The sequence below is a fragment of the Nicotiana tabacum genome, chromosome 5 (assembly GCF_000715075.1).
Source record: "Nicotiana tabacum cultivar K326 chromosome 5, ASM71507v2, whole genome shotgun sequence".
NCBI classification, from domain to species: domain Eukaryota; kingdom Viridiplantae; phylum Streptophyta; class Magnoliopsida; order Solanales; family Solanaceae; genus Nicotiana; species Nicotiana tabacum.
The window spans coordinates 59,563,081-59,586,079 of record NC_134084.1 but is presented as its reverse complement, the minus strand read 5'-3'; positions in this window follow the sequence as shown (position 1 = coordinate 59,586,079).

The following is a 22,999-nucleotide window of genomic DNA, read 5'->3' as shown; positions in this document are numbered from 1 at the left end:
TAATTCTGCACATTAGAAATCCTGTTTATAAGATTTGCACGTATTTTTAATTCAATGTGCATTAGTGACCATGTCTAATAAACTTTCCTGGCAATTTGCTTAAAATTCTCTGCCTACATGATTAATAGATATCATGTTTATAGGAGATAAAAAAATCAGTTTCAACTTAGATATCATGCCTATAGGGTGAAATCAGTTCTGAAACTTAGAGATCATGCTTATAGGAGTTTAAATCAAGTCAATACTTAGAAATCATTCCTATAGGAGACATATAAAAATCAGTTCTACACTTAGAAATCATGCCTATAGGAGATATATAGAAAATCAGTTATGTACTTAGATATCATGTCTATAGGAAATAAAACTAACTATCAGTTTCAACACTTTTTTTTGGCAATCCGCTAGGCAAGCGCCTAGCGCTAGTTTTTTTATTAATAACAGAAAAGAAAAATACAACAATTAGGAAAAGTACAAATAAGGGGGACAATAGCACCGATATTGTTACCCATATAACACAAACCGTGCTAACCTTACCTTACTAATCATATTAAGGATTGCAAACCTCGCCTACTAACAAGAATGTAAAAAATATGAACTTGAAAGGACCAAGTATTTTATCATCATCACAGAGTTTATAACATACTCTGTGATGATATTACAGATGAGAATACTAAGAAAGTGGTAGAATAAAATGTAGTACCAATTTGATTTTTGTCCCTTCTTTTCCAAACTTGTAAAATCTTCAATTTGTAATTCTTTGTCATTTTCATCCACAATGTTCAAAATGTATTCAAAAAATATCATTTCTTTTTTGAACAGTTGGACCTCGTTGATGTAGTTGGGGCAACCTGCTTTTGTTTGGCAACTCTCATTGGAAGTCTCCTAACAATTGCTTCCTTGTTGGACCTTGTTGCAATTTTCATCCAGATAGCACCTGCTTTGCTTGTTCCAATATGTTCCTCCACAGTATTTGGTGGGGTATCTAGGTAGTGAATGCATGTGCCACAGGAAGGCTTGCTTGGAATGAAATCTGGAGCATCCAACTTGCTCTTTAATTTTCCAGTCAGAATACTTTTAAAATTTAACGTTTGGAGTTCATCCTTGATAACTCTTTCCACACGATGGCTGGAAAATTGATACTTTATTTTAAGACCATATTCCTGCTCCTTTTTCAAATTTGAGCAGTTGAATTTATTTGACAAAGTGGCCAAAGGTTGCTTGATCATGGGATCCTCAATGAATTGACCACAATGCACTGCAGCTGCTGTAATCTGATTTTGCTGCACCTTCTTCTTCTTCTTCTTCTTCTTCCCTGATGTTGTCTTTTAAGTTGATGCCAATTCATAATCAATTCGATTTCTGTCCTCCATTGTTACAACTGGAGACCTTGTAGACAACTGCTGGTGTCCTTGTGGGCTGGGTAAATGTATAGCTTTATTGTTGTAACTGAGTGTTTGCTTTTCCATTTGGTTGTTGTGTTGTATAGTTCGAGGTGATACTAGATGGACTTGATTCTTTGTAGTGTGGTGCTGATGTCCAGTTGCAAACGGTGGAGTAATGTGTTGCTGTTGTCCAGTATGTGAAGTCATTTCTGCCCCTCGTTGAATGCTTGCAAACTATAGATGATGTCCAGCCTTAACATCCATTGATGCACGACCATGTAACTTATTAGTGCAAGGTGAATCTTACTGTTGTCCACCTATCGAAAGATTAAAATCATGTCTTGGATGTTGCTGTTGTTCAGCATTAGTAGGTGTTGCTGAAGAGGTCATTGTTACTTCATTATGGTCCTCAATACGAAACATAGCTTGCTTGTTTTTTAACATATGTTGCTGCCCAGTTTTAGCATTCACTGTCATTTGCATCGAGGTATCACCTGTGTTTTTTTTTTGAATTGAGTTGATGCCCAGTAGGTGATGCATTTTTTCCATGTCGCAGGTGCTGCATTGTTGTAGCATTTGCTGCTGCAAGTTGACCTTGTTTACCTGAAGCCAATGCTTCACCTTGAATATGTTGATCTTCCTCCTCACTCGAACTCTCCTCATACTCATCTACCCATTCCTCCTTATCATCCTCCTCACTGATAACCATCTTTCTCTGTATAACTTCATTGTTACAATCATTCACATCCCTACAAGCTATAACAACTGCGCTATCCAAAGTTTCAAAACCTCCAAATCGTGCACCTACTCCATCTTGCATATTGATTATCCCAGTGGCATCAGTTAAAACCGCAGCGACAAGTCGATCCCTTGTGACATTCAATAGAGCAGTAGTTTCCAAGTTTGAATTTAAAATTTGCTCTACACCAGTTTTTCCTCGATCTCCCTCTGTTAAACCATCCTGTTAATTGCCAATCTTCATTGCATGAAAAGTATCATCTTGCAAAACCCCTGTTGCAGCTTCCACTAGATTAGTTTGAACATTAACAGCCTTTGATCCAGCTTGTTTTTCGAAGTCAGTTTGCAGCACCTGCTGCTTGACTATTTTCTTCTTTGCTGCTTCAACAACCAATTGTTCTTCCCTCTTTGCATTGAGTAACTCCCTAGCATCACCTTCTAATTTATCAAGAATGCCCAGCCCTTCCAATTCAACCATTGATGCAACTTCTTCATTAGTTTTCTCTATCCTCCAACGACATGAATTTACATCATGTCCTTGATGATTACAACAGGTGCAATATTTCGTGAGATTGTCATACACAATCTCTTGATAATGCTCAAGTAACTTCCCAGAATTTTTATCCACGATATTTATCCTAACTAGCTTAGGATGTTTATCCAGTAGATTAAGTAGCACCTTGACCCTAGCCGTTCTTGGTCGAGTTCGATCTTGTATCGCTTTATCCACTGCTAAAGGTTTGCCAACTGTTGAAGATATGGACATTAGAGAATTCTTTGCAAAGAAATTCGCAGGTAAATTAGGTAAGGAAATCCAAACAACTGATTTTGGAGTTTCTTCTCGCGGATTAAAACCAAATGTCCATGGGAACGATCTAAAGAAGAACTCATCACCCTTAGATTTAACATAGCATGTGGATCTTGACAAAACTTGAACAAAATCTTCAAACAAGTCAAACCTTACCAGTACATGTCGATATTCCAATTGTCCAACATTACCGTAGCCTTTGACATCAAATTGCTTAGGTATCAACTTTCGCAACTCCTGAAGATCAGGTTTTCCATACGAGAACTTGAGGATGACTGCTTGGTGTGACCCTTCTTCGATGGCGAATGTATTTACCTCTTCAATGGTGAATTCCACAGTAGGTTCACCATGTTCAAACTTGACTGGACATAGCTTGAGCTTTGTCGAATTTGCGGCAGAATGCTTTCCTTGTAGTTGCGCTAAATATGACTGTTTTTAACGTTATTTGGATCTGTTTCTCTATTGATTTGAATTGTCTCTCCCACAGCTTGGAGCTGGGGACAGGCCTGCACGTCCATGAATGAAACTAACCCATCATTTCTGTCCAAGAAAATAGAAAAAGCATCGAAGAAAATCTGAAAATCTGGGTGCTACAGTGACGCGCGATTTTAAAATCAAGATTTGTTACAGATGGCTATTGATTTGAGGATGAAAAAAACTGGGGATTGTTCGAAAATAGAAGGGGGTTCTTTTGAGATAAATCTTGTGTTGTTACCTTGCCGGACGTCGGAGTGCGGTGAATAGTAACGGATGTACTATTTACCTTTCTTCCTAGAGAGAAGGGAGATTAAAAAAAAATGTTTCAACACTTATAAATCATGCGTATAGGGGTAATTAATTCTGAAAATTAGAAAGCATGCCTATAGGATTTAAAGATAAAATCGGCCTATTAAAATCAGTAACTGGTTTACAGCTTAGATACCATGTCTATAGGGTTCTGCCCGACTATCACTTAGGCAAGCCTATAGGTTAATTAAAATTCTAGGTCTAAAAACTGTGATTGCTTGTTGGACATATGCCCAGATTCAGAGTACTAACAAAATCAGTAGGCAAACTAATAGGTACTCGTCTGCTCGCTTTAATAAAACTGCTGTATATTCTGTTTGTGCTCATTTAGATATCCTGCCTATACGATCCTAAAATCATTTAAAATTGCATGTTTGAACATCGTGCATTTGTTTGTCTATTTGTGGACGTTAACATGAGCCCACTTAATTGCTTCCTTATGTGTCAGTCCTACTTGACTTTTGTTTGTCTCTTAGTTTTTCCTTTTTAAAAACATAGGTGAGTCTAAAACCGTCTTAAATTGAGGTCCTAAACACCTCTAGAGCCAGAGGTAGGGGATGGGCAGTGCAAGCATAAGATACGTACTGGATGTTATTAGAATGCTAAGGTAATAGTTGAAAAGGGTAGGGTAATTGGGTAGTAAAGGAGATGATGACATGTGCGCTAATGCTATGCGTAACACCTCAATTTGGGGAAGGTTACCGAGTATTGCATGGAAGTGATCCTATAGGCTAATGAACTTAGGACCCCTTTAATTCCATTTTTAAAATAATCTCTATTTGTTTAAACTTCTTTATTTCCTTAAAGATTAATTCGCTTAAATTGAGTTTGGCCGGGACCCATCGTTGTGGACCTCGAGGGGTGCCTAACACCTTCCCCCCAAGGTAATTTCAAGCCATTACCCAATCTCTGGTGATGTAAACTAGTACGTGAGTTATTTGCTCTAGGTGCCCTAACGCACCTTAATCCGTTAGGTGGAGACTCTTCAAACCTCTTACCCAATTCTAAAAGGAAAGGAGTTGTCCCAAAATGTCGAAACCCGGATTCCGCGAGGAAAAAGGGGGCACGACAGCATGGCGACTCTGCTGGGGATAATTAGGCTCTTACCATAGCAAACTTTCTTTTTCTGAATTAGTCTTAAGGATGCTTTATTCTGTTAATACGTGTGCACCCTTTCCCCTTCCCCCTTTATCTAGATTTAATTGCTTATTTTCAAGTATTTATGATTTCCTTTACTACAGAAATTGACATGTCTCCTTGTTTTCTTTCTTAAACGTCTTTCAATTAAATACCGCATTTATCGTTTTAACGTGCAAATACATGACAACATGCTATTTGTTGTTTCATAAATCATGCTCAACATCCTATTCTACTCGTGTGTAATCCATGTTGCATCAATGCTTGATGAGTGTTTGCGTCCTTCCTATATATCACCCTTTAAATTCGGAAAGGCTTATTTGCGGTAAAACTAGTCGATCAGCGGTGCAGTCGACGGTTCCGTGCCTTTCCCCTTCAAGTTGTCCACATAAGGATACCAGTCTAGATCTCTATAGAAACCTTACTATGATTAATTGTACATGCATCATGGTCAAACCTAGCCGGGTTAATATGTGGTCCATATAATAACCCTTTAAGACAAGCCTCATCCAAAAGTCCATCGGGTTTTCCATAATTCCAACGGACGCAACCATGATTTTGTGCATTAATTTTGGAGAAATAAAGTGCCAATACGCTAATAGTTGTTGTATAAGTAGTCGGATCTGGAGGGGGAAAGGGCCTAACCATATTTGTTTTGTAGAAAATGAGGCACGAAGTCCCCAGGTTTGGCATGGTTCGTAACATACCACCACTATTGCTAGATTGGTGGGAGGATCTTCCATTAAGTGATAAAAATCATGTGAAAAGGGCCTTAGGAAATTTGCCTTCTCTATTGGACCTTTAACCGAACAACATGTTGTTCGAAGCTGTCACAATGTTCTGGGACAAAAAGAGCCGTATTTCAATTTAGGAATATAGAAATGACCCCTCTCTTGGAAGAAATAGGGGGATTCGCTAGGCTACCTTGGGATAGTCCTAGTTTACTAGTACCAGAAAACCGCACTACTAGGGGTTTCTGAAGATGATGGGTCTGAAAAATAATGAGGATTTGGAGGGCCTGAAGAAATCTTACATACCTTTCGACTTCCTCTATGAACGATACGGTCAGAGCAGAACTTATAGTATTTTTTATGACGAATTCTCCATCACTTTCTTGGGTTGGATTCATCACAGGGTTTTTGTATTCATCGTCTACTTTTTGGGTATGATAGTGTTCCCGATCCAAGGGGATAAAATCCACACTAGACTGGCCATGGTAACCAAAACCTTGATGGATGGGATCGAGGGGCACACATATACCATTGTCACTATGATCATAGCAGGCATATACTGGGCCATAGAGCGCTGTCAGAAGGGGTAGAAATACTTCGAAGGTTGTAATCTACTGCTACAAGTTTGATTGTTAGAGCATCTCCAAAATGTCAATACCGTAAAGAGCTTCCGCGAAGGCCGTGGAATGATCACATAGCTTTCCATCATCCTAAGAGAATGACATACATCCCAGACAAGTTTGCACAACCCGAAAATGTTATATGATGGGCGCAGTGTTTAAGAAATTTGACCAAGGATCAGGTTCAATGGATGTTCGAATGGTTCCCTACCGACGAGTTCATCATCAGATCTAGGGATGTTCCACACATGGTACTGATTGGGTTAATGGGAATATACCCTTATGCTCCCATCAGAGTTATGAGACAGGCAAGTAGGAAGCAGGTCATACCGCGAGTTGCTAAAATGAGTCACATAGGGCAGATTTTCAGGATGACGACATCCCATACAAATGTCAAACTCAGCATTTGTGGCATTTGAAAATTATTGGGGAAAAGGATACCATCGAGCCAGATCTATATCATGCCGGTCATGTGTAATTTTACCCATTATGGTTAAAAGATAACATAGCAGGAGTATTTGAGCCAAGGGTTGGCCAAGGAAATAGAGTCATAGATGAAGTTGCCGAAGCACAAGTGAAATATAACAAACTACGCAAAAGAGTTCACGAGTCCGAGGCCGAGCATTTTGGAGTGACACAAGATCAATATGGAATAATTAATGAATTGAGGAAGATGGCTGTTAGATCAAGCGAAAGGTTGGAATATCTAGAGTACAGTCTGATAGAATTGGAGAGAAAAATGAGGTAGAGAGTCACTGATTGCCAGAACGTCGAAGGAAGCGAAGGAGGACATTTAGCAATGGCATACCTATTGCTGAACCTGCATGAACTAGGGTATTTGATTGACGAAGTCAAAAACATCCAGCCTGGTAAAGGTCCTTCTAGGACCAAGTAGATTAGGTTTATTTACTTTTTCAAATGTAATAAGGCCAAGTGCTATCAGTGACTTATCTTATTTAGTGTCGTTTTAGATTCATCTATTTTTACATTAATCAAATGAGGCAATTATTGGCACTAAAATTCTTCAAATCTATTTATCGCTAGGCCTACCCGGACACAACGAGGCTCCCAAATTAGGATACGAATTTACATTCCCGCAATATGTGTTTAAATACTACAAACATTTTAGAATCCTACCTTTTTTTTCTTTAATTTTGATTATTCCCAGTCCCTAAGGTTGGTTCGCACATAATGGCATCATCAACATATCACACCAGATCTAGAGGCCCTCCTCCCCCTCCTCTTCCAAGTAATCCAAAAAGCAGAGGAAAAGCCAAGATGGATGATTTGAGTGGTATCCAAAAAGAAAATGCTGAGAATATTGAAACTTCAGACGACCAGAGTACTCTGGCCCAGAATGATATTGTCCTACGATTAGAGCAGAAAATACTGGAGTTACAAGGGGAACTTGAGCAAGTCCGCAACTTGGCAACCTCTCCCTTACCCTAAATGTTCTAGGCGTTAACAACCAAAATGCTCAAAACCCAGCACCTCCTTAAAATATGCCAAACCAACATCTACAAAATCCTCCCACATCCCATTAGTACGCAACTACTCCCCAAAATCCTAATCCGCCACCAGTACCCACTCCTCCTCAGCACCAACATCTTCCTACCCAGTACCCACAACCTACTACCTATCACACTCCTCAGAACACACCACAATTGGTTGATGTATCAAGACAAATCATCTCCCTTCAGGCTCCTCATGAAGAGCTTCATGCGAATCTTTTTGTCCCTCCCTACTCCGACCAACTTGTCAAAGTATGTACTCAGATGAACTCTCGGATCCCCGGTACCGTCAAACATTTTGAACTTAGGAGGTTTGTACCCCTCGTGTAGTTAGACATCGGGTTGAATGTAAAGGTCTTCGTAATTTAGTCCTTCAATCCCCTTGCTACCCTCGACGCCCTGAATTCTGCTAGTCAGCTTCTTGAGTTCTTCCGCCAGATTCCTGATAATCGAATCCTTAATATCGAACTCGAGTGTGCTTGAAATGAGTTGAGTATAGTATGGCATGGTTTCCGTATAAATGGGGGCGGTGTGGGGATGATCATTTATGGAATTTAGTGGTTCAGGAATGAGTAGTGGGGTGTTGTCTGAAGTGTGGCATGTGTTGCAATGGTGATGGAGAGCGCGTTCTTTTTGTGGTTTCGGGATGTTTTGCGGGGGTGCAGGTTTTTGAGTGTTTGGAAAACTGACATCTGGGTAGTGAGGGAAAACAACAAACTTGTCAAGTTCCGAACTTGGTTCAGTTCCTCCTGAATTTCAATAACTTTTGTTCGAGCTGAGAGGCACTTTCCTTGGAAACCTGAATACCCTGAGGAACCTCTACCCTTTCAACTGAGTTCTCCTTTATGATGTTGCTCAAATCTTCCATTTTTCCCTTGTTCTTGTTCCTGATAGGACTTGGAAGAGGAGGAGGTGGATGGCCCTTAGATCTTGTAGAGTATGATGATGATGCCAGAGTGCACGAACTAACCATTGGGGAGGGGAATAAACAAAAGGTAAAACAAAAAGGTAGCAAGTTAGTGCGGATTATGAGAAGAAAACATTGCAATATTTAAACACATAGTGCGCAAATATAAATTGTGTCATAATTTGGGAGCCTCGTTGTGCCCGAGGTAGGCCTAGCGACAAGTTGATTTGGAGAACTTATAATGCTAAATGCTTCATTTTATTGATAAAAATAAGACGAATCCCAAAACAACACTAAAATAGCAGAAATAAAATGTCACTAATGGTCATTGGCCTTATTACATTCTTAAAGCAAAAAAAAAGACTCCTAGCTACTTGGTCCCAGAAGGACCTTCTTCAGGTTGAATGTTTTCGTTCATCAGATTCTCCAGCTCGCGCAGATTTTCTAGTAAAAATGCCTTCGCCAGGGGTTCTCTTTTGCCTTCCTCAGCATTCTGATAGTCGGTGACTCTTTTCCTCACTTTCCCTTCCGACTCCAGCAGACTGTATTCCAGATATTCCAGCTTCTTACTAGCCCTGGTGACTCTCTCTTTCTATTCGTTGATTTGGTTACTTGATGGGAGGTTCCTCCACCAGGTCAGCAAGAGTGAGGGTATGTTGATCATACCAAAGTCGGGAACTTTGCCATTCATTTCTGCAAAACAAAAGGGTGAGGCCATACTTCTAACAGACTCAGCTATTAAATATCAACAATTAGCATGTGCAGCATTTAGTTCTCCAAATAAATGCACAGACAGGGTAGCATCTGTTTGGGTTTTAAGGAATCCCAGTGGACTTTGGATAAGGCTATCTTAAAGAGTCATTATGCAGACAACATAATTCACTCGACTAGGTTTGACAGTGATGCATGTAGAATTGAACAAAGTAGGGTTTCTATAGGGTATTAGACTGGTACTCTTGAGCGGACAACTCAAGAGGGAAAGGCACGGAACCGTCGACTACACCGTTGATCGACTAGTTTTACCGCAAATACGCCTTTGCCAAATTTAGGGGGTTAATGATATCGGAAAGGCGCAACCACTCATTATAAGCGTTGATATGGTATGTTGTTTGGCATGAGTGGAATATGATGTTGAATATGCAGTTACAAGTTGTCATGTATTTGCACGTTTATAAAGTAATGATTACAATAATTGCTCATAATTACAACAGTATTGAAGGAAATCAGTAAAGGAAAGCATTAAAGAAAAGAAACAAGGGGCCAAGTCAGTTTCGTAATAGAAGAGAAACAAAGACATTAAATAAAGGCAATAAAGAAGTAGTAAAGTCACAAATAACATGAAATGGTAAAAGCCTAAAGAAATGTCCCCAGCAGAGTCACCATGCTATCACGCCCCCTTTTTCTAAAAAAAAAGCAAAATCGGGCTTGTGACATTTGGGAGGACAACTCGTTCCCTTTTGGGAATTGGGTTTTGGAATTTGAAGAGTCGCCACCTAATGATTAAGTGCATTAAGACACTAAGAAGGGTTTGAGTTTGAAGAACCAGAGTTTGGTAAGGGCTAGAAATTATCTCGAGAGGAAGGTGTTAGGCACCCCTCAAGATCCACTAGTGTGGTTCTCGGCCATGTTACAATTGTGACTTCACATAATCAAATAAGCAATTCAGGGATCAAGTAAGAAGGGGTTCACATACAACATTGCAAGAAAGTCGAAACTTGAGAAAGGGTAAAAAGGGGCAGGAATTTGATGAAAGATTTAAACAATTCTACAAGGAATAGATGAAAACAAATAAAAGGGAAGGGGGGATCCTAGGTTTATGATTAATATGGATCACATCAATGAAATACCAGGTAATCACTCCTCAAAAGAGGGGCTACACGTGGTATTAGTGCACCGATCATCATATCCATAACTACCCTTCCCACCCCGTTAAGGTATTAAAGCGCAGAATGGTGTCGTTACTTATTGCATGCTATTACCCGTCCCGATCCTATCAGTCTTGGAGGCATTTGAGACTACTAATCCTAAAAGGGAGGGAGTTGGGGATTTTTCATAGTTTCAAAAGGATAAAAATCTAGGCGACAAGCAAAAACAAACAGCAGTTAAAGGGTGAACAAATAGCAATTAAGGCTCAAGTAGGCCTCCTCATTCAAAGCAGCAAGTTATTTAGCATGACTTACAAGTAGTGGTTTGGTCTTTAATAAATTAAGGCATAGGACAGACTGATTTATCACATATTTTTTCGGATAAGGAGTCCGAATTAGCCTTGTCTGGATGTAGTTATCAAAACTGATACAGTTGGTTAATTACCTTGTAGTTTGCCTAAACGAGATCTATAGGCATGATATCTAACAATGTACACTAATTGTTTATAAAAAGGATGCTGGTTTTATAAACGAAAATCTACGGACTTATGACTGATTTTAGATTCGAAACGAAACTGATTCAACTAATTTGCTCCTATAGGCATGACCTCTAAGTGTCATTGGTTTAAAACAGTTACGTAAGTGCAGGAGTCCTATAAGCATGGTGTCTAGGCAATTGATTATTTTAACATATAGACTGTTTGCCTAATGTGTATATGCAGAAGTGCGGATGCCTATAGTCATGATTTCTATATGCAGAAGTATAGAAACTTATAGACACGTTTTCTGATGCTGAAATGAAACAATCTTATAGGTAGGATTTCTAAATGCATAATGAAACAATCTTATAGGCAGAATTTCTAAATGCATATATATAAATGAAAATGTTGTGATTGCAGAAATAAAACCTAAAGCATGATATCTACCCCATATGCATAACATGAGAAACCCTCCCCCATTTTTTACTATACACCCCATAGTTATCACAAATTATTACCACTTGAATGAATCCAGAAAAAGTATATTACATCAGAAATTCCAACTACATCTGAACAGCCTAATTCAAACTCAAAGTCCAATAATATGAGATAAACCAACTTCCAGGATCGGATTCCCGAATCCTTTCTCATCTTTTGGGTGTGTCAAAGTTCCAAGGAGCTTTGTGAACTCTAGGCAGTGCTTACACCCAATTATATTACAGAATTATAGTGCAGTGAGGAATGGCCAACCCTCCAATGTCCAAGTTCAGAGGGAACTCCAGGTTCCCAAGGCAAGGCTCATAGGAGGGGGCAAAACTTAGAGTCTAAGAGTAAGTGTAAGTGCAATAGACGGGGAATTAGGGAGGATCCATGACAAGCTAGTGGTCATGCCAAGTAATTGGGATGCTAGCACACCCCTGACCAGCTTGTCAGCTTAAATAGGGAGTTAGGACCTATTTAAGGCCAGGTTCAGACCTGGGCAGTAATTTAGATACTGACCAGCCAAAACCATTAACTCAAATACATAGAGGGGAATAAGGGGATATGGATTCATAATAGAAGCAAGATTCAAGGAAAGAAACACATATCATTTAACTACTGAACATGAATAGCAAAGTGGGAAAGAGTACTAAAACTATAAAATAAACACATAGGGGGTGATGTAAGAAATTAAATTAGACATACCAATTTCAGGAAAGACAGGTAAGTAAAACAGCAGTCTTGAAAAACCAAATTGCAAAGCAGTACAAACGTCTCAGTAGAGGGTAGAAGGTATTCAAAAAAGTATTGTGATTGAAAGTGTATGTGAGAGAGTAAGGTTTTTTCAAAGCTTAAAGCTTAAATCCCCCCTCTTATAGAAGAAGGGTCGAACCCTTTTTATAGTGTAGCAAGTAAGCAAGAAAAGGTAAGGAAATATCATTCTGATCAGTCTCCCTTTAATTAAGGGATTCTGATCTCGAACGGGTAAAGCAATTATGGAAAAGGATTTTAAAAAATATTTTCCCAGTAATATAATAAAGGGTAAGTACATAGAAGCTATTTAAGGAAACAAGTTAATAGTACACAGCTTGTAAAGAAAAAGGAAAGGGAATAAACCAGTAAAATTGAAACTTCAAACTTTTACTCGAATGAATCGAGTCAGGAAAAGGGGTAAAGAAAGGTTCAATTAGGGAAAACCAGTAACAATCAAGTGAACACAATTAAAGGAATCCAAAATCAATTAGTAGTTGGCAAAGTCTTTTTGAAAGAAGAGTTCTCATATATATAAACACTCAAACGTGTAAATCAAGAAGAGACTGTCAAGTTTTTTAAAAGAGAATTTTAATCGAAGAGAAGTTCAGAATCATAAACAAGGAGATGCAGGTTCAACCTGCAGACTCATAGTGAGTCTGAGAGTCCAGGGTCCCACTGTGGAACCCTGACTTGAACACAAAAATCAAAATCGTCAAAAGAAACCCCCAAATCCTAGGGTTTCAAATGTTGAATCAGACATGGAGGTGGGAAAGCAAACCATTTGTTTTTCAGAGTCTCAACAAAACAGACATGATAGCATGCTTGAACACAAGCAGATGAAGCATGTAAGAACATGAACAGAGTCAAAAATCAAATAACTTTAATGGTAGACACATATTGCAGAAGAGTAGTGAAAACATAGCAGAAATTAACAGGAGAAAAGAAGAAGGTAAAAGACAATATATGCATAAAATAAAAGAAATCGTACGAGCAAGGTATAAACAAACACACATAAATCAAAGAAGAAAAGACTTAGAAAGATTTTTTCAAAAATCCTTGTGGAAGCCCTAAAAATCGTAGAGAAATGATTTTGACAAAATCTTTTGGGGAAAACACTCTAGATGTCAAGAAAATCAGAGACATAGTACAAGTACAAACAAATAACGGTGAAATAACCTTGAATGGCTTAGGGTTTCAGAGAAATCATAGAAATGAGAAAGGCTTGGAGATAGGTCTGGTCTTGAGTCGGGAAGCTCAAGAACCGGGCTCCTGAGTCTCAAATGTGCCGGAGCATGGCCGGAAAAACCATGGAATCAAATATCGGAGAAGACTGGAGAAGGAATCGTCGTTGTCAGGCTTCACAACTCGAACAACCAAGGTCTAATGGTGGAGATGGGTGAGTATAGCCCATCCATGGCCTAAGAAGCCATGGATTCCGATGAAAGTACGGTGAAAAAGGGGTCGGAGACGGCTAGGGTTCCGAAGAACCTTCGAGAGAGTTTGAGGGTGAAGAGCATTCAAAGGCGGCTGGATAAACAGAAATGGGGACTAGGGTAAGGTTTAGGGAATTAAAAATGGAAAGGGGAGATCGTGACCGTTGATCAGATTGATCAACGGTCTGGATTAAAGGAGCCTTGGGTCGGGTAGTTAAATGGGTCAAAGGGTATGGAATTGGGCTGTCCTGGCTGGGATTCAAATTGGGTCAATTGGGTGGGGTTAATGTGGCTATAATCGAAATAAAAAATGGGTTGCAATTGAAACGAAATGAGGCCAATTTTTAAATAGCCAGTTTTGTCCCTTTTTATTTCATAAAATAGTAAAAAAAAAAAATTTAAAAATAAATTAAAAGTAATGACCCAACTAATAATGCATAAATATTAATTTAAAAATATTGAAACCAATTTTACAATTATATAAATGCTATTAATCTTAAAATAGGCTATAATTGCAATTATATGCAACTTAGTTTTTAAAATACTAAATAAATTTATAAAAATAAGTAAAAAATAATCTTAATTATATTTTGGTGTTAATATGAGAATGGAAATAAATTATTCTCTAAGATAATAATTTTGGGAATAATTATTGGATTTTGCACTACTAAAATAGGCAATAAATTGATTTTAAAAATCCTTAAAAATTAGGAAAAAATACCAAAACTCTTGGTCATGCTTATATATGCATACAAATGCTATTTTGAAAGTAATTTGAGCATAAAAATACATAGGAAAAAATTGGGTATCAACAGCGCGTAGTAGGGTATCCTCCTCTCATAGTCCTAGTGAGCCCCTTTTTCCTTCAAGGGGTTATGTTGCACATCTTTTGTTGTAGATTTCCACTTTTGAGGTATAGCCGGGGCCTTGTTGCCGGCGTTGTCATACTTGTCTTTTGTATCTTTAGAGGCTCCGTAGACGTTTGTGTGGGTTATGTACGTATGTTGGACGGGTCTATGAACTGTGTGGTAATTCTAACTCTTGTTTCTCTAAATTGTAACTGTATGGACTCTCGGAACTTAACTATGGTTTAAGGTTGTGATATAAAGTGAACTAACAATGTTGAATGTACAATCTCTCCTATTAACTAAATAAACGATATCATGGTTTCCTTAGTCGCATTGAGTTGGGTGGAAAGTGTTTATTAAGGCTTGTTCAGTTGGATTCACTCGATTGAGTGCCGGTCGCACCTCTCGAGGTTGGGGCATGACATTCAGGTTAATGATTGGATGTTGAAATGATCTTAGGCTCTCCTTGTGATTACTAGCTAGTTTTAACTAAATTGACCTCCCTCGTACATAAATTAGCCTAGTTACCCCCTTTGAGCTTGTAACCTTTCATTGGCTACCACATTACAAACCCTTACCCTTTTTGTGAAGTAATTCGTTCTTTTGAACCCATCCCTCCTTGAACATATGAGATTGAGGCTTAAAGCCTAAGTTGGGGTGCCGTTGTATTGTGAAAATTGGCAAGGTTTTCTACTGTATGTATAATAATAAAAAAAAGAAAAAGAGAAGAAGCAATAACCTCAAAGTTTGTATATAATGAAATGCAAGCTCCAAAAAGAAAACAAAAAGAAAAGAAAAGAAAAGAAGAGAAAAAGAAAAGAGTCTTGTCAAAACTTGAAGAAATACTTTGAGGTGGTTCTAGGTCGGTAACCCGAGGGAAATAAAAGCTATGTAGTAAAAGAGCATAAATAGTTATCCAACCCGTCCTGAAGCCTACATTATAACCCGTGAAAAGTCCTTAGTGATCTACAGTCAATCATTCCTGAGATAGCGGCAAAGTTAAAATAAGGGCAAGCATATGGACTGATACTTGTAGCATGTAGCTTTTGTTCCGAGTATTAGAGTGTTTTGATTGCATCCCCTGTATATATATGTGAGTGGGGATTTTCTTTGTTGTGAGTGCGCATGAATTGTAAGACTTAGCAAAAGATAGGTTCTTGAAATAGAACACAAATGCGCTTAATTGTGAATAGCATTTTATCATTTTGGTCGAGGCTTTAAGGTCACGAATTTATTAGTCGAATGATTGAATGACAAGTTATTTTTCAGGAAGGGTAAATAAATGGGTTCACATGCTTGTTAGCTGTCAGTCGAAACCATTTATAGTCACTACTGTTTTGTGGATTGTCAGAAAAAAAAGTAGTATAGGATAGGATAGTTTTGTTTTAGTTGCTTGAGGGAAAGCAAGAGTTTAAGTTGGGGGTGTTGATGTGCCGTGGTATTTCGGCACAATTGATACCAATTACTTAGATTTTAACTTGTCTTTTAATGCATTTGTAGTTAATTCTAATCATGTTTGGTTGTTTTGTAGTGCATCAGCTTGAATACCCGAAAACATGGAAAAGAAGTAAAAAAGTCACAAAAAATGGATCTGCTGTAAGTATGTGGTCTCATAACTCACATGCAGACCGCATAATTGCCCTGCTTATCGCAAACAAAGATAGTCTTTTGGGCCAACTGAAGAAGCAAATATGCGGTCCATTATACGGTCGCATAACACCTATGCGAGCCATATAATGGTCGCATATCTCAAGAAGAACATAGATCTCAGCATGATATGCGGCGGGATATGCGATCACATAACATGTGTGTGTTCCGCATTACTGTTATGCTATGGAAGCTAGATTTGGAACTCAGCAAGGATGCGATGGAATGTTCAATATGCGGTCCGCATAACTGGTCTGCGACCAATATGCGATTGCATAAGTCATCTGAAGGGGTATTTTTGTCCAATTTTGACTACGACTTTTGGTCCACTATAAAGAGAATAACTAGGTTTTTGTGGGGTATTCAAGTCTGAAACAAGGTCCTACTTAGAGAGCATTGAATACTTCATTTATTTGGAGGTTTATAAAGAAGGAATCTTGCACTTTTGTAATCTTTATGGCTTTATTAAATACTTTTTTCTTGTATTTTAGTATGAGTAGCTAGTTTTAAATACTAAGATTGTGGACCCTAGCTGGGTGTAATGTTAATGTATGTTTAACATTGAATATATATATATAATGGTAAGGTGATATTTATTCAATTCTTGTTCTTTATTTATGGTTGGTGTTTGCAAACATTAATCTATTCCATTTTACTCTTTCTTTACTTGGAAAAGTGAGTTAGGATTTGGTAGAATTGAATATCAAGAACTTAAGACGTTAACCATTGTTTAATAAAATCGCTTAGGAATAAGTGGGTTCTATTTTGCATAAATTGATTGTTCTTAATTTGCAACTCTTTTATATTTGGAAAAATCATAAAGGGAAAATACTACTCAACTATGTAAAAGTATTGGGTAGTCATTTAGAAATCATTTGCATATCAAAGCACCTTCCACTAGAAATATATCATATAACACCGATAGCATTACATTCCATTAGTGGGGACACAACCTTAGTTTCCTTAATCAATTAATTTACATTCTCAAAGTTACAATTAGTTATATATTCAATTCACAATCATATCATTCTCTTGTTAGGTTAACGGAAAAGAATTACGACCTAAGTCAAGTAGCACACTACTCGAGTAATCTTTTCATACCTATTCCCTGTGGGATTCGACCCCAACCTTGTTGGGTTACTATATTTGACACTGAACACCTTACACTATTTAATTAAAGTGTAATTTGAGTGTATCAACGAGCAGTCTAGCTGCTAACCTTACGATTAGCTAGGGCCGGTACCAAAATCTGCATAGTAAGTGTAGAGTGTAGATTCAGTACAACCGACCCTATGTACTGGTAAGTGTCGAGCCTAACCTCGACGAGGTAGTGACGAGGCTATGACAAGACACCTACATAATAAACATGTGCAATTTACCAGTATATGTACAAAATAACAACAAATAAAAGCTAGACAAGTAATATCGGGAGGGGAACATGCTGAGGGGGATACAAGATAACAGAACCACAACAGAAATGATAACCAGAACAGTCAATATTCATTGAACTAGTGAAAACGATTACACACAATAAAGGAAAGTGCATGGCATCATCCTTCATGCTTTTACTCTCAACCTCACCATATAAATCAACAGAAATCGCAAGGAATCACCCTTTGTGCATTAACTCTCACAACATGGCACGACATCACCCTTCGTACATTAACAATCACAATATGGCACGGCATCACCTTCGTGCATAAACACTCACATACGATACGACATCACCCTTCGTGCATTAACACTCACATATGGCACGGCATCACCCCTCACCATATAAGTAAACAAAAACGACACGACATCACCAAGTAAAACAGGGAGATATGATCAATAAGTATAAGCCTTACTTCAACAACGGTCCCACAATACCAATCTCAACTCGGAATCCATAATCAATTATCACTAAAGCTCATAAACATGATAAGAACGATCAATTTAATAATTAACTAGTCTAAGCATGGATAATATGATCAAGAAACGCAACAATTACATGAAGAAGTCGCACCCGCATGCTGTAACCCGACAATAATGTATAAGTACTCATCACATCACATATACATTGTACCCAACATCTAAACACGTGGAAAATAGACAAATAAGTTCTAATCTCTCAAGTCAAGGTTAACCATGACACTTACCTCACTCCCAAGACCAAACTCAAAGCTCAACCACCGCTTTTCCTTTCAAACAAGCCTCCGAACCAATAGAATCTAGCAATTTACCAACCAGACTATTCAAATTAAGCCTTAGGAACTACCCACGATTGCAAAGAATTCAATTTAGAACATTATAAAAAAAGTCAACAAAAGTCAACACCCAGGCCCGCATGGTCCAAACCGGAGATTCAGACCAAAACTCGAGTACCCATTCACCCCCGAGCCCAGTTATGTAATTTATTTTTGAATCAGACCCCAATTTGAGGTCTAAATCCCTATTTTTCAAAAACCTCTAACTCTACCAAAACACCCTAATTTCCACCATGAAAACTCTAGATTTTAGGTTGAAACCTTAGGAAAAGTAGTGATAGATTAAAAGAAACTAGTTTAAAATCACTGACCAAAGATTTGTGGATAAAACGTTCATTGACAAATCGCCTCGAGGGTTCTTGAGTTTGAAAATTTCAAGAATGAACCAAAAATTCCGTCTAAGTCATATTTGATCAGTTGCAGGTGTAACATTTGCGAACCCCGGTTCGTAAATGCGAGCCCGCAAATGCGAAGATCCTCAAACGCTTGCTTTCTTTTCAAATGTGATTCTAACCTACCGCAATTGCGACCATATGATCGCATTTGCGATCACTACCTTCCCCTGACTCACTTCGCAAATGCGAAGAATGTTTCGCAAATGCGAACTCTATGTGGCCCAGCTACTCTTCGCAAATGCGAGGAGTAGCTCACAAATGTGAAACCCTCAGAGGTTGCAAATGCGATGCATGATCTCGCAAATGCGAGATCAGTAGCCTGCTCCAGAACTGGAAATACCAGCAATGTTCTAAGTCCAATTTTCACTCCGTAGCCTATCCGAGACTCACCCGAGCCATCGGGGCTCTAAAACAAAAGTGCACACAAGTCTAAAAACATCATACAAACTTCCTCTCACAATCAAATTACTAAAATAACATATAGAACTACAAATTGAGCAACAAATCAAATGTAATTTTCAAGAAAACTTTGAAACTTCTATTTTCACAACCGAACGTCCGAATCACGTCAAACCAACTCCGTTTCTCACAAAATTTCACAGACAGGTCATAAATATGGTATTGGACCGATACCGTGTTCCGGAACAAAAATACGGACCCGATTTCCAAAATGTCAACTATGGGTCAAACATTTCAAATTCATTAAGCCTTTTTCTATTTTCAATAAAGACCGATATCTCAGGCTAAAGGCTTCCGAATTCGATTCCGTGCATATGCCCAAGTCCCAAATCACGATACAAACCCACCAGAACCATCAAAACATAAATCTGGGTCTGTTTTCTCTCAAAAGGTTTTCAAAGAAAAATTTCATATTTTTACAGTTTTTAACATAAAAGCTTTTCGAAAACACGCACGGACTATGCATGCAAATCGAGAAGGGTTAAAATGAGGGTTTTAATGCTTCAAAGTGCAAAATTAGGTTCTAAAACATAAGATGACCTATCAGGTGATCATAAGATCTACCAAATTATCAAGCAAACAAATTTGTTAAACATCTATTTCCCCATTTTGTTGAAGATTGTGTCTGCTAATGATCTTTGGTCAAATATGTGTTATTCTGACTCCTTCGATATATCCTTCTTTCAATAAGCTATTCAAGCATCATTGTCTTCAATATTATTGGAATCTTCTTCTAAAGAATTGTCACACATCTATTGCGTGTTAAGTTACTTATTTGATAAGTTGCTAATATCATGGCATGACTTGAATAAGTTTCAATAACTGACTGCTTTGTCGAATATCATAATATAGCAGTACTCTCACATGCAAATAGATTTTTTGAAGAACAAACTTCAAGAAATGCCTGCACTTGCATAACCAACAAAATCTTGACAGTATTTGTCAAAATAAAAAAAGCAATATCAACGATTCCTTTTGCAATATAACACTAGTCGTACTTCAATATCTCCATATAGGAGTAAAACTATATCTCGCTAGCATATTGTAATACTCATGGTTCTAGCATTATACATTAGTGCACCAATTATACTAGACACAAAAACAAATTATGTACGCCATGATTGCTCTAATCCACACACGGATTTGCTGAAGTTTTATTTAAAAAATTTCTTGGGAACCTTAATATGCTTCAAAACAATTTAAATCCTTCAAGGATTTTCATTATACGCATATCAAATGTATTTTCAGACCAAAACCTGAAATGACTGCATCCACCATAGGAGAACATGTCTCCATATAATCAATGTCAAGATATTCACAAATGTTCTTGTGCCACAAGTTGTCTATATGTCTATCGACTTGATTTTTTTTATTTAACTTTTCGCACTAGAACACATTTATACCTCCACTAGCTTTATACTTTCAGGTGTTGGGACTATCCGTCCAACTTCACATTTTTCATTTGTCCAACCATTTATCTGTCCAAATTTCATGACAGATTTGAGCTCAATATCCTCATCAATATTAATAATATTCAGCGCTACATTAGATCAACATCATCAACGATTATTTTATATCTATTCTATTGTTACCTAATAAAGGCATAACTTATTAAGATACCTTTATCTTATTATTTTTAGGTACTCGAGCCTCTCCCATGAGGTCTTATGAAGTGTTATATCGTGGTGCTCTTCTAGAACACTTGCCTCCTTATTATGACCATCTTGATTAATTGCTCCTCTCCCTCTTCAAGGAATTTTATTTTTAGAATCGATTAGTCTATTACGCTTCATGCTTGCCATAGATTCTGTCCATCATGAACTTTATTTTATTTGGAGCATTAATAGTTGAAATATGACATTTTTGGGCCAGCAAATGCGCCTGACAATATTTTGCAAATAAATTATCAGTTGAACTTCAAGTTCATATTTTCTTGTACGAGTATTTAGATATACTCATAATAATTCATTTCATATATTACTTTTGCAGCTGCCAATTTCTCTCCCTAATGCTGGGATCACCAACACATATCCCCAACCTTCTTTGGGGTCCCATATTTGTGCATTGTGGTGGAACAATTAAATTATACACATATCCATATTTCAAGGTAAAAATTATTTGGTTCTTGACCCTGAACCAATTATAATAGGGAGAATTTATCATACTTATTGGCTAGATGCGTACTAGTGCTGCTATAGGTTATATAATATGCATCATACCAAATTTCTTTTTGGGCGTTTTGGTATACGGCGAATCCGGGGGCCCGATTTCCCCGTCATAGGGTCGTCTCGTGGTCATGCTCCTCGAAGCTCGAAGCCAAGGTCGAGACTCACCCTCGGGGGTCGTCAGGTATCGGTCTGGAGGGCATCGCGTTCCAACAGATTTAGCGGGCTACAACAGGCGAGATGGGAGTTCCCAAGGCACACGGCTTAATCTGACAAGGCTGACCTATCCGAGGCCTATTTCGAGATGTCACATCCAGCCATCCTATCTCCACGCCTTCACAGTAACCACGTTTTGTACTTTAGCGGATTCCCTCCTATATAAAGGGGATCCCCATTACTTTGTAGTCTCTCTGCTGATGTTGCTCCAACTATTTGTCCACAAGATCAATAATATCTCTCTCTTTTTCTTCTCTCTAACTTGCTCGTCCTTATTAGCTCGAGGCTACTCTTAGCGTTATTAGATCCATACTTGTTCTTTATTTACTGCTTGGTATCGACCATAAAGAGTTTTGTTTAATCATATATTAACTGTTATCGCATTCTCGACAACCCCCGATAGCTCGAGATCGAGCTGGATATCGGCCCTGAGGTTTCTTCATCGACCAACCCGAGGCTCGGGCGGCAAGCCCCTGGGTTTGATTACTGCCCCGTTTTAGCGTGTGTTTTATCATCAAACTTCATATTCTTAGCATCAACTTCTCTAAGAACTAGCATAAAAATAGATCACATATTTTTAGAATCCCATTTACAAATTTAATTGCCGTTACCATTTTCATGGTAAACAGTTTGGCACCCACCGTGGGGCTAAAATAATAGTGATTATTTTCTTGCTTGTTTCATTACAAAAACGCAAGTTATCTCACACTTTTTCTGGCCTAAGATCTTCAATTTTAGGACAGAGCGCCTAACTCGGCGAGTAAAATGGGAAACCGAAACCTCGAACACAATAGAGAAAAGGACATGACTGCCCTAGAGGCAGTACACCACCGGATCCAACCCAGACAGAAGGGAAGGTTCTCCAACATAACGTCCACACGATTATTGGACCCATGTTTAAACAAATGAGAACGTCTGCTATGGGAGAAGGACCGACCCGAAAACGCGTGCTCGAAGATACCCTCGTATTCAGCGAGAAGGACCTCGAGGCTATGATGGAACCGCACAACGACGTGCTAGTGATCTCGTTTCTCTTAAACAACACCAGGACAAAGCACGTGCTCGTGGATCCAGGCAGCTCGACCAACATAACCAAGTCAGAAGTAGTAGAACGGCTGGTGCTGGTCAATCAAGTCGTTCCCGTCCCTCGAATCCTCCGCGACTTCAACATGATCGGTGAAGTAACAAAATGAGAGATCACCCTCCTAATCAACACGTCTGCCGCAATCCAGAACATCGAGTTCTAGGTCATCGACAGCGACATGAGATACAATGCCTTACTCGGCAGGCCTTGGATACACAACATGAGGGCAGTGCCATCAACCTTGCACCAGGTGATAAGGTTTCCCACGAGGGATGGAATCACGACCATACATGGAGAACAACAGGCAGT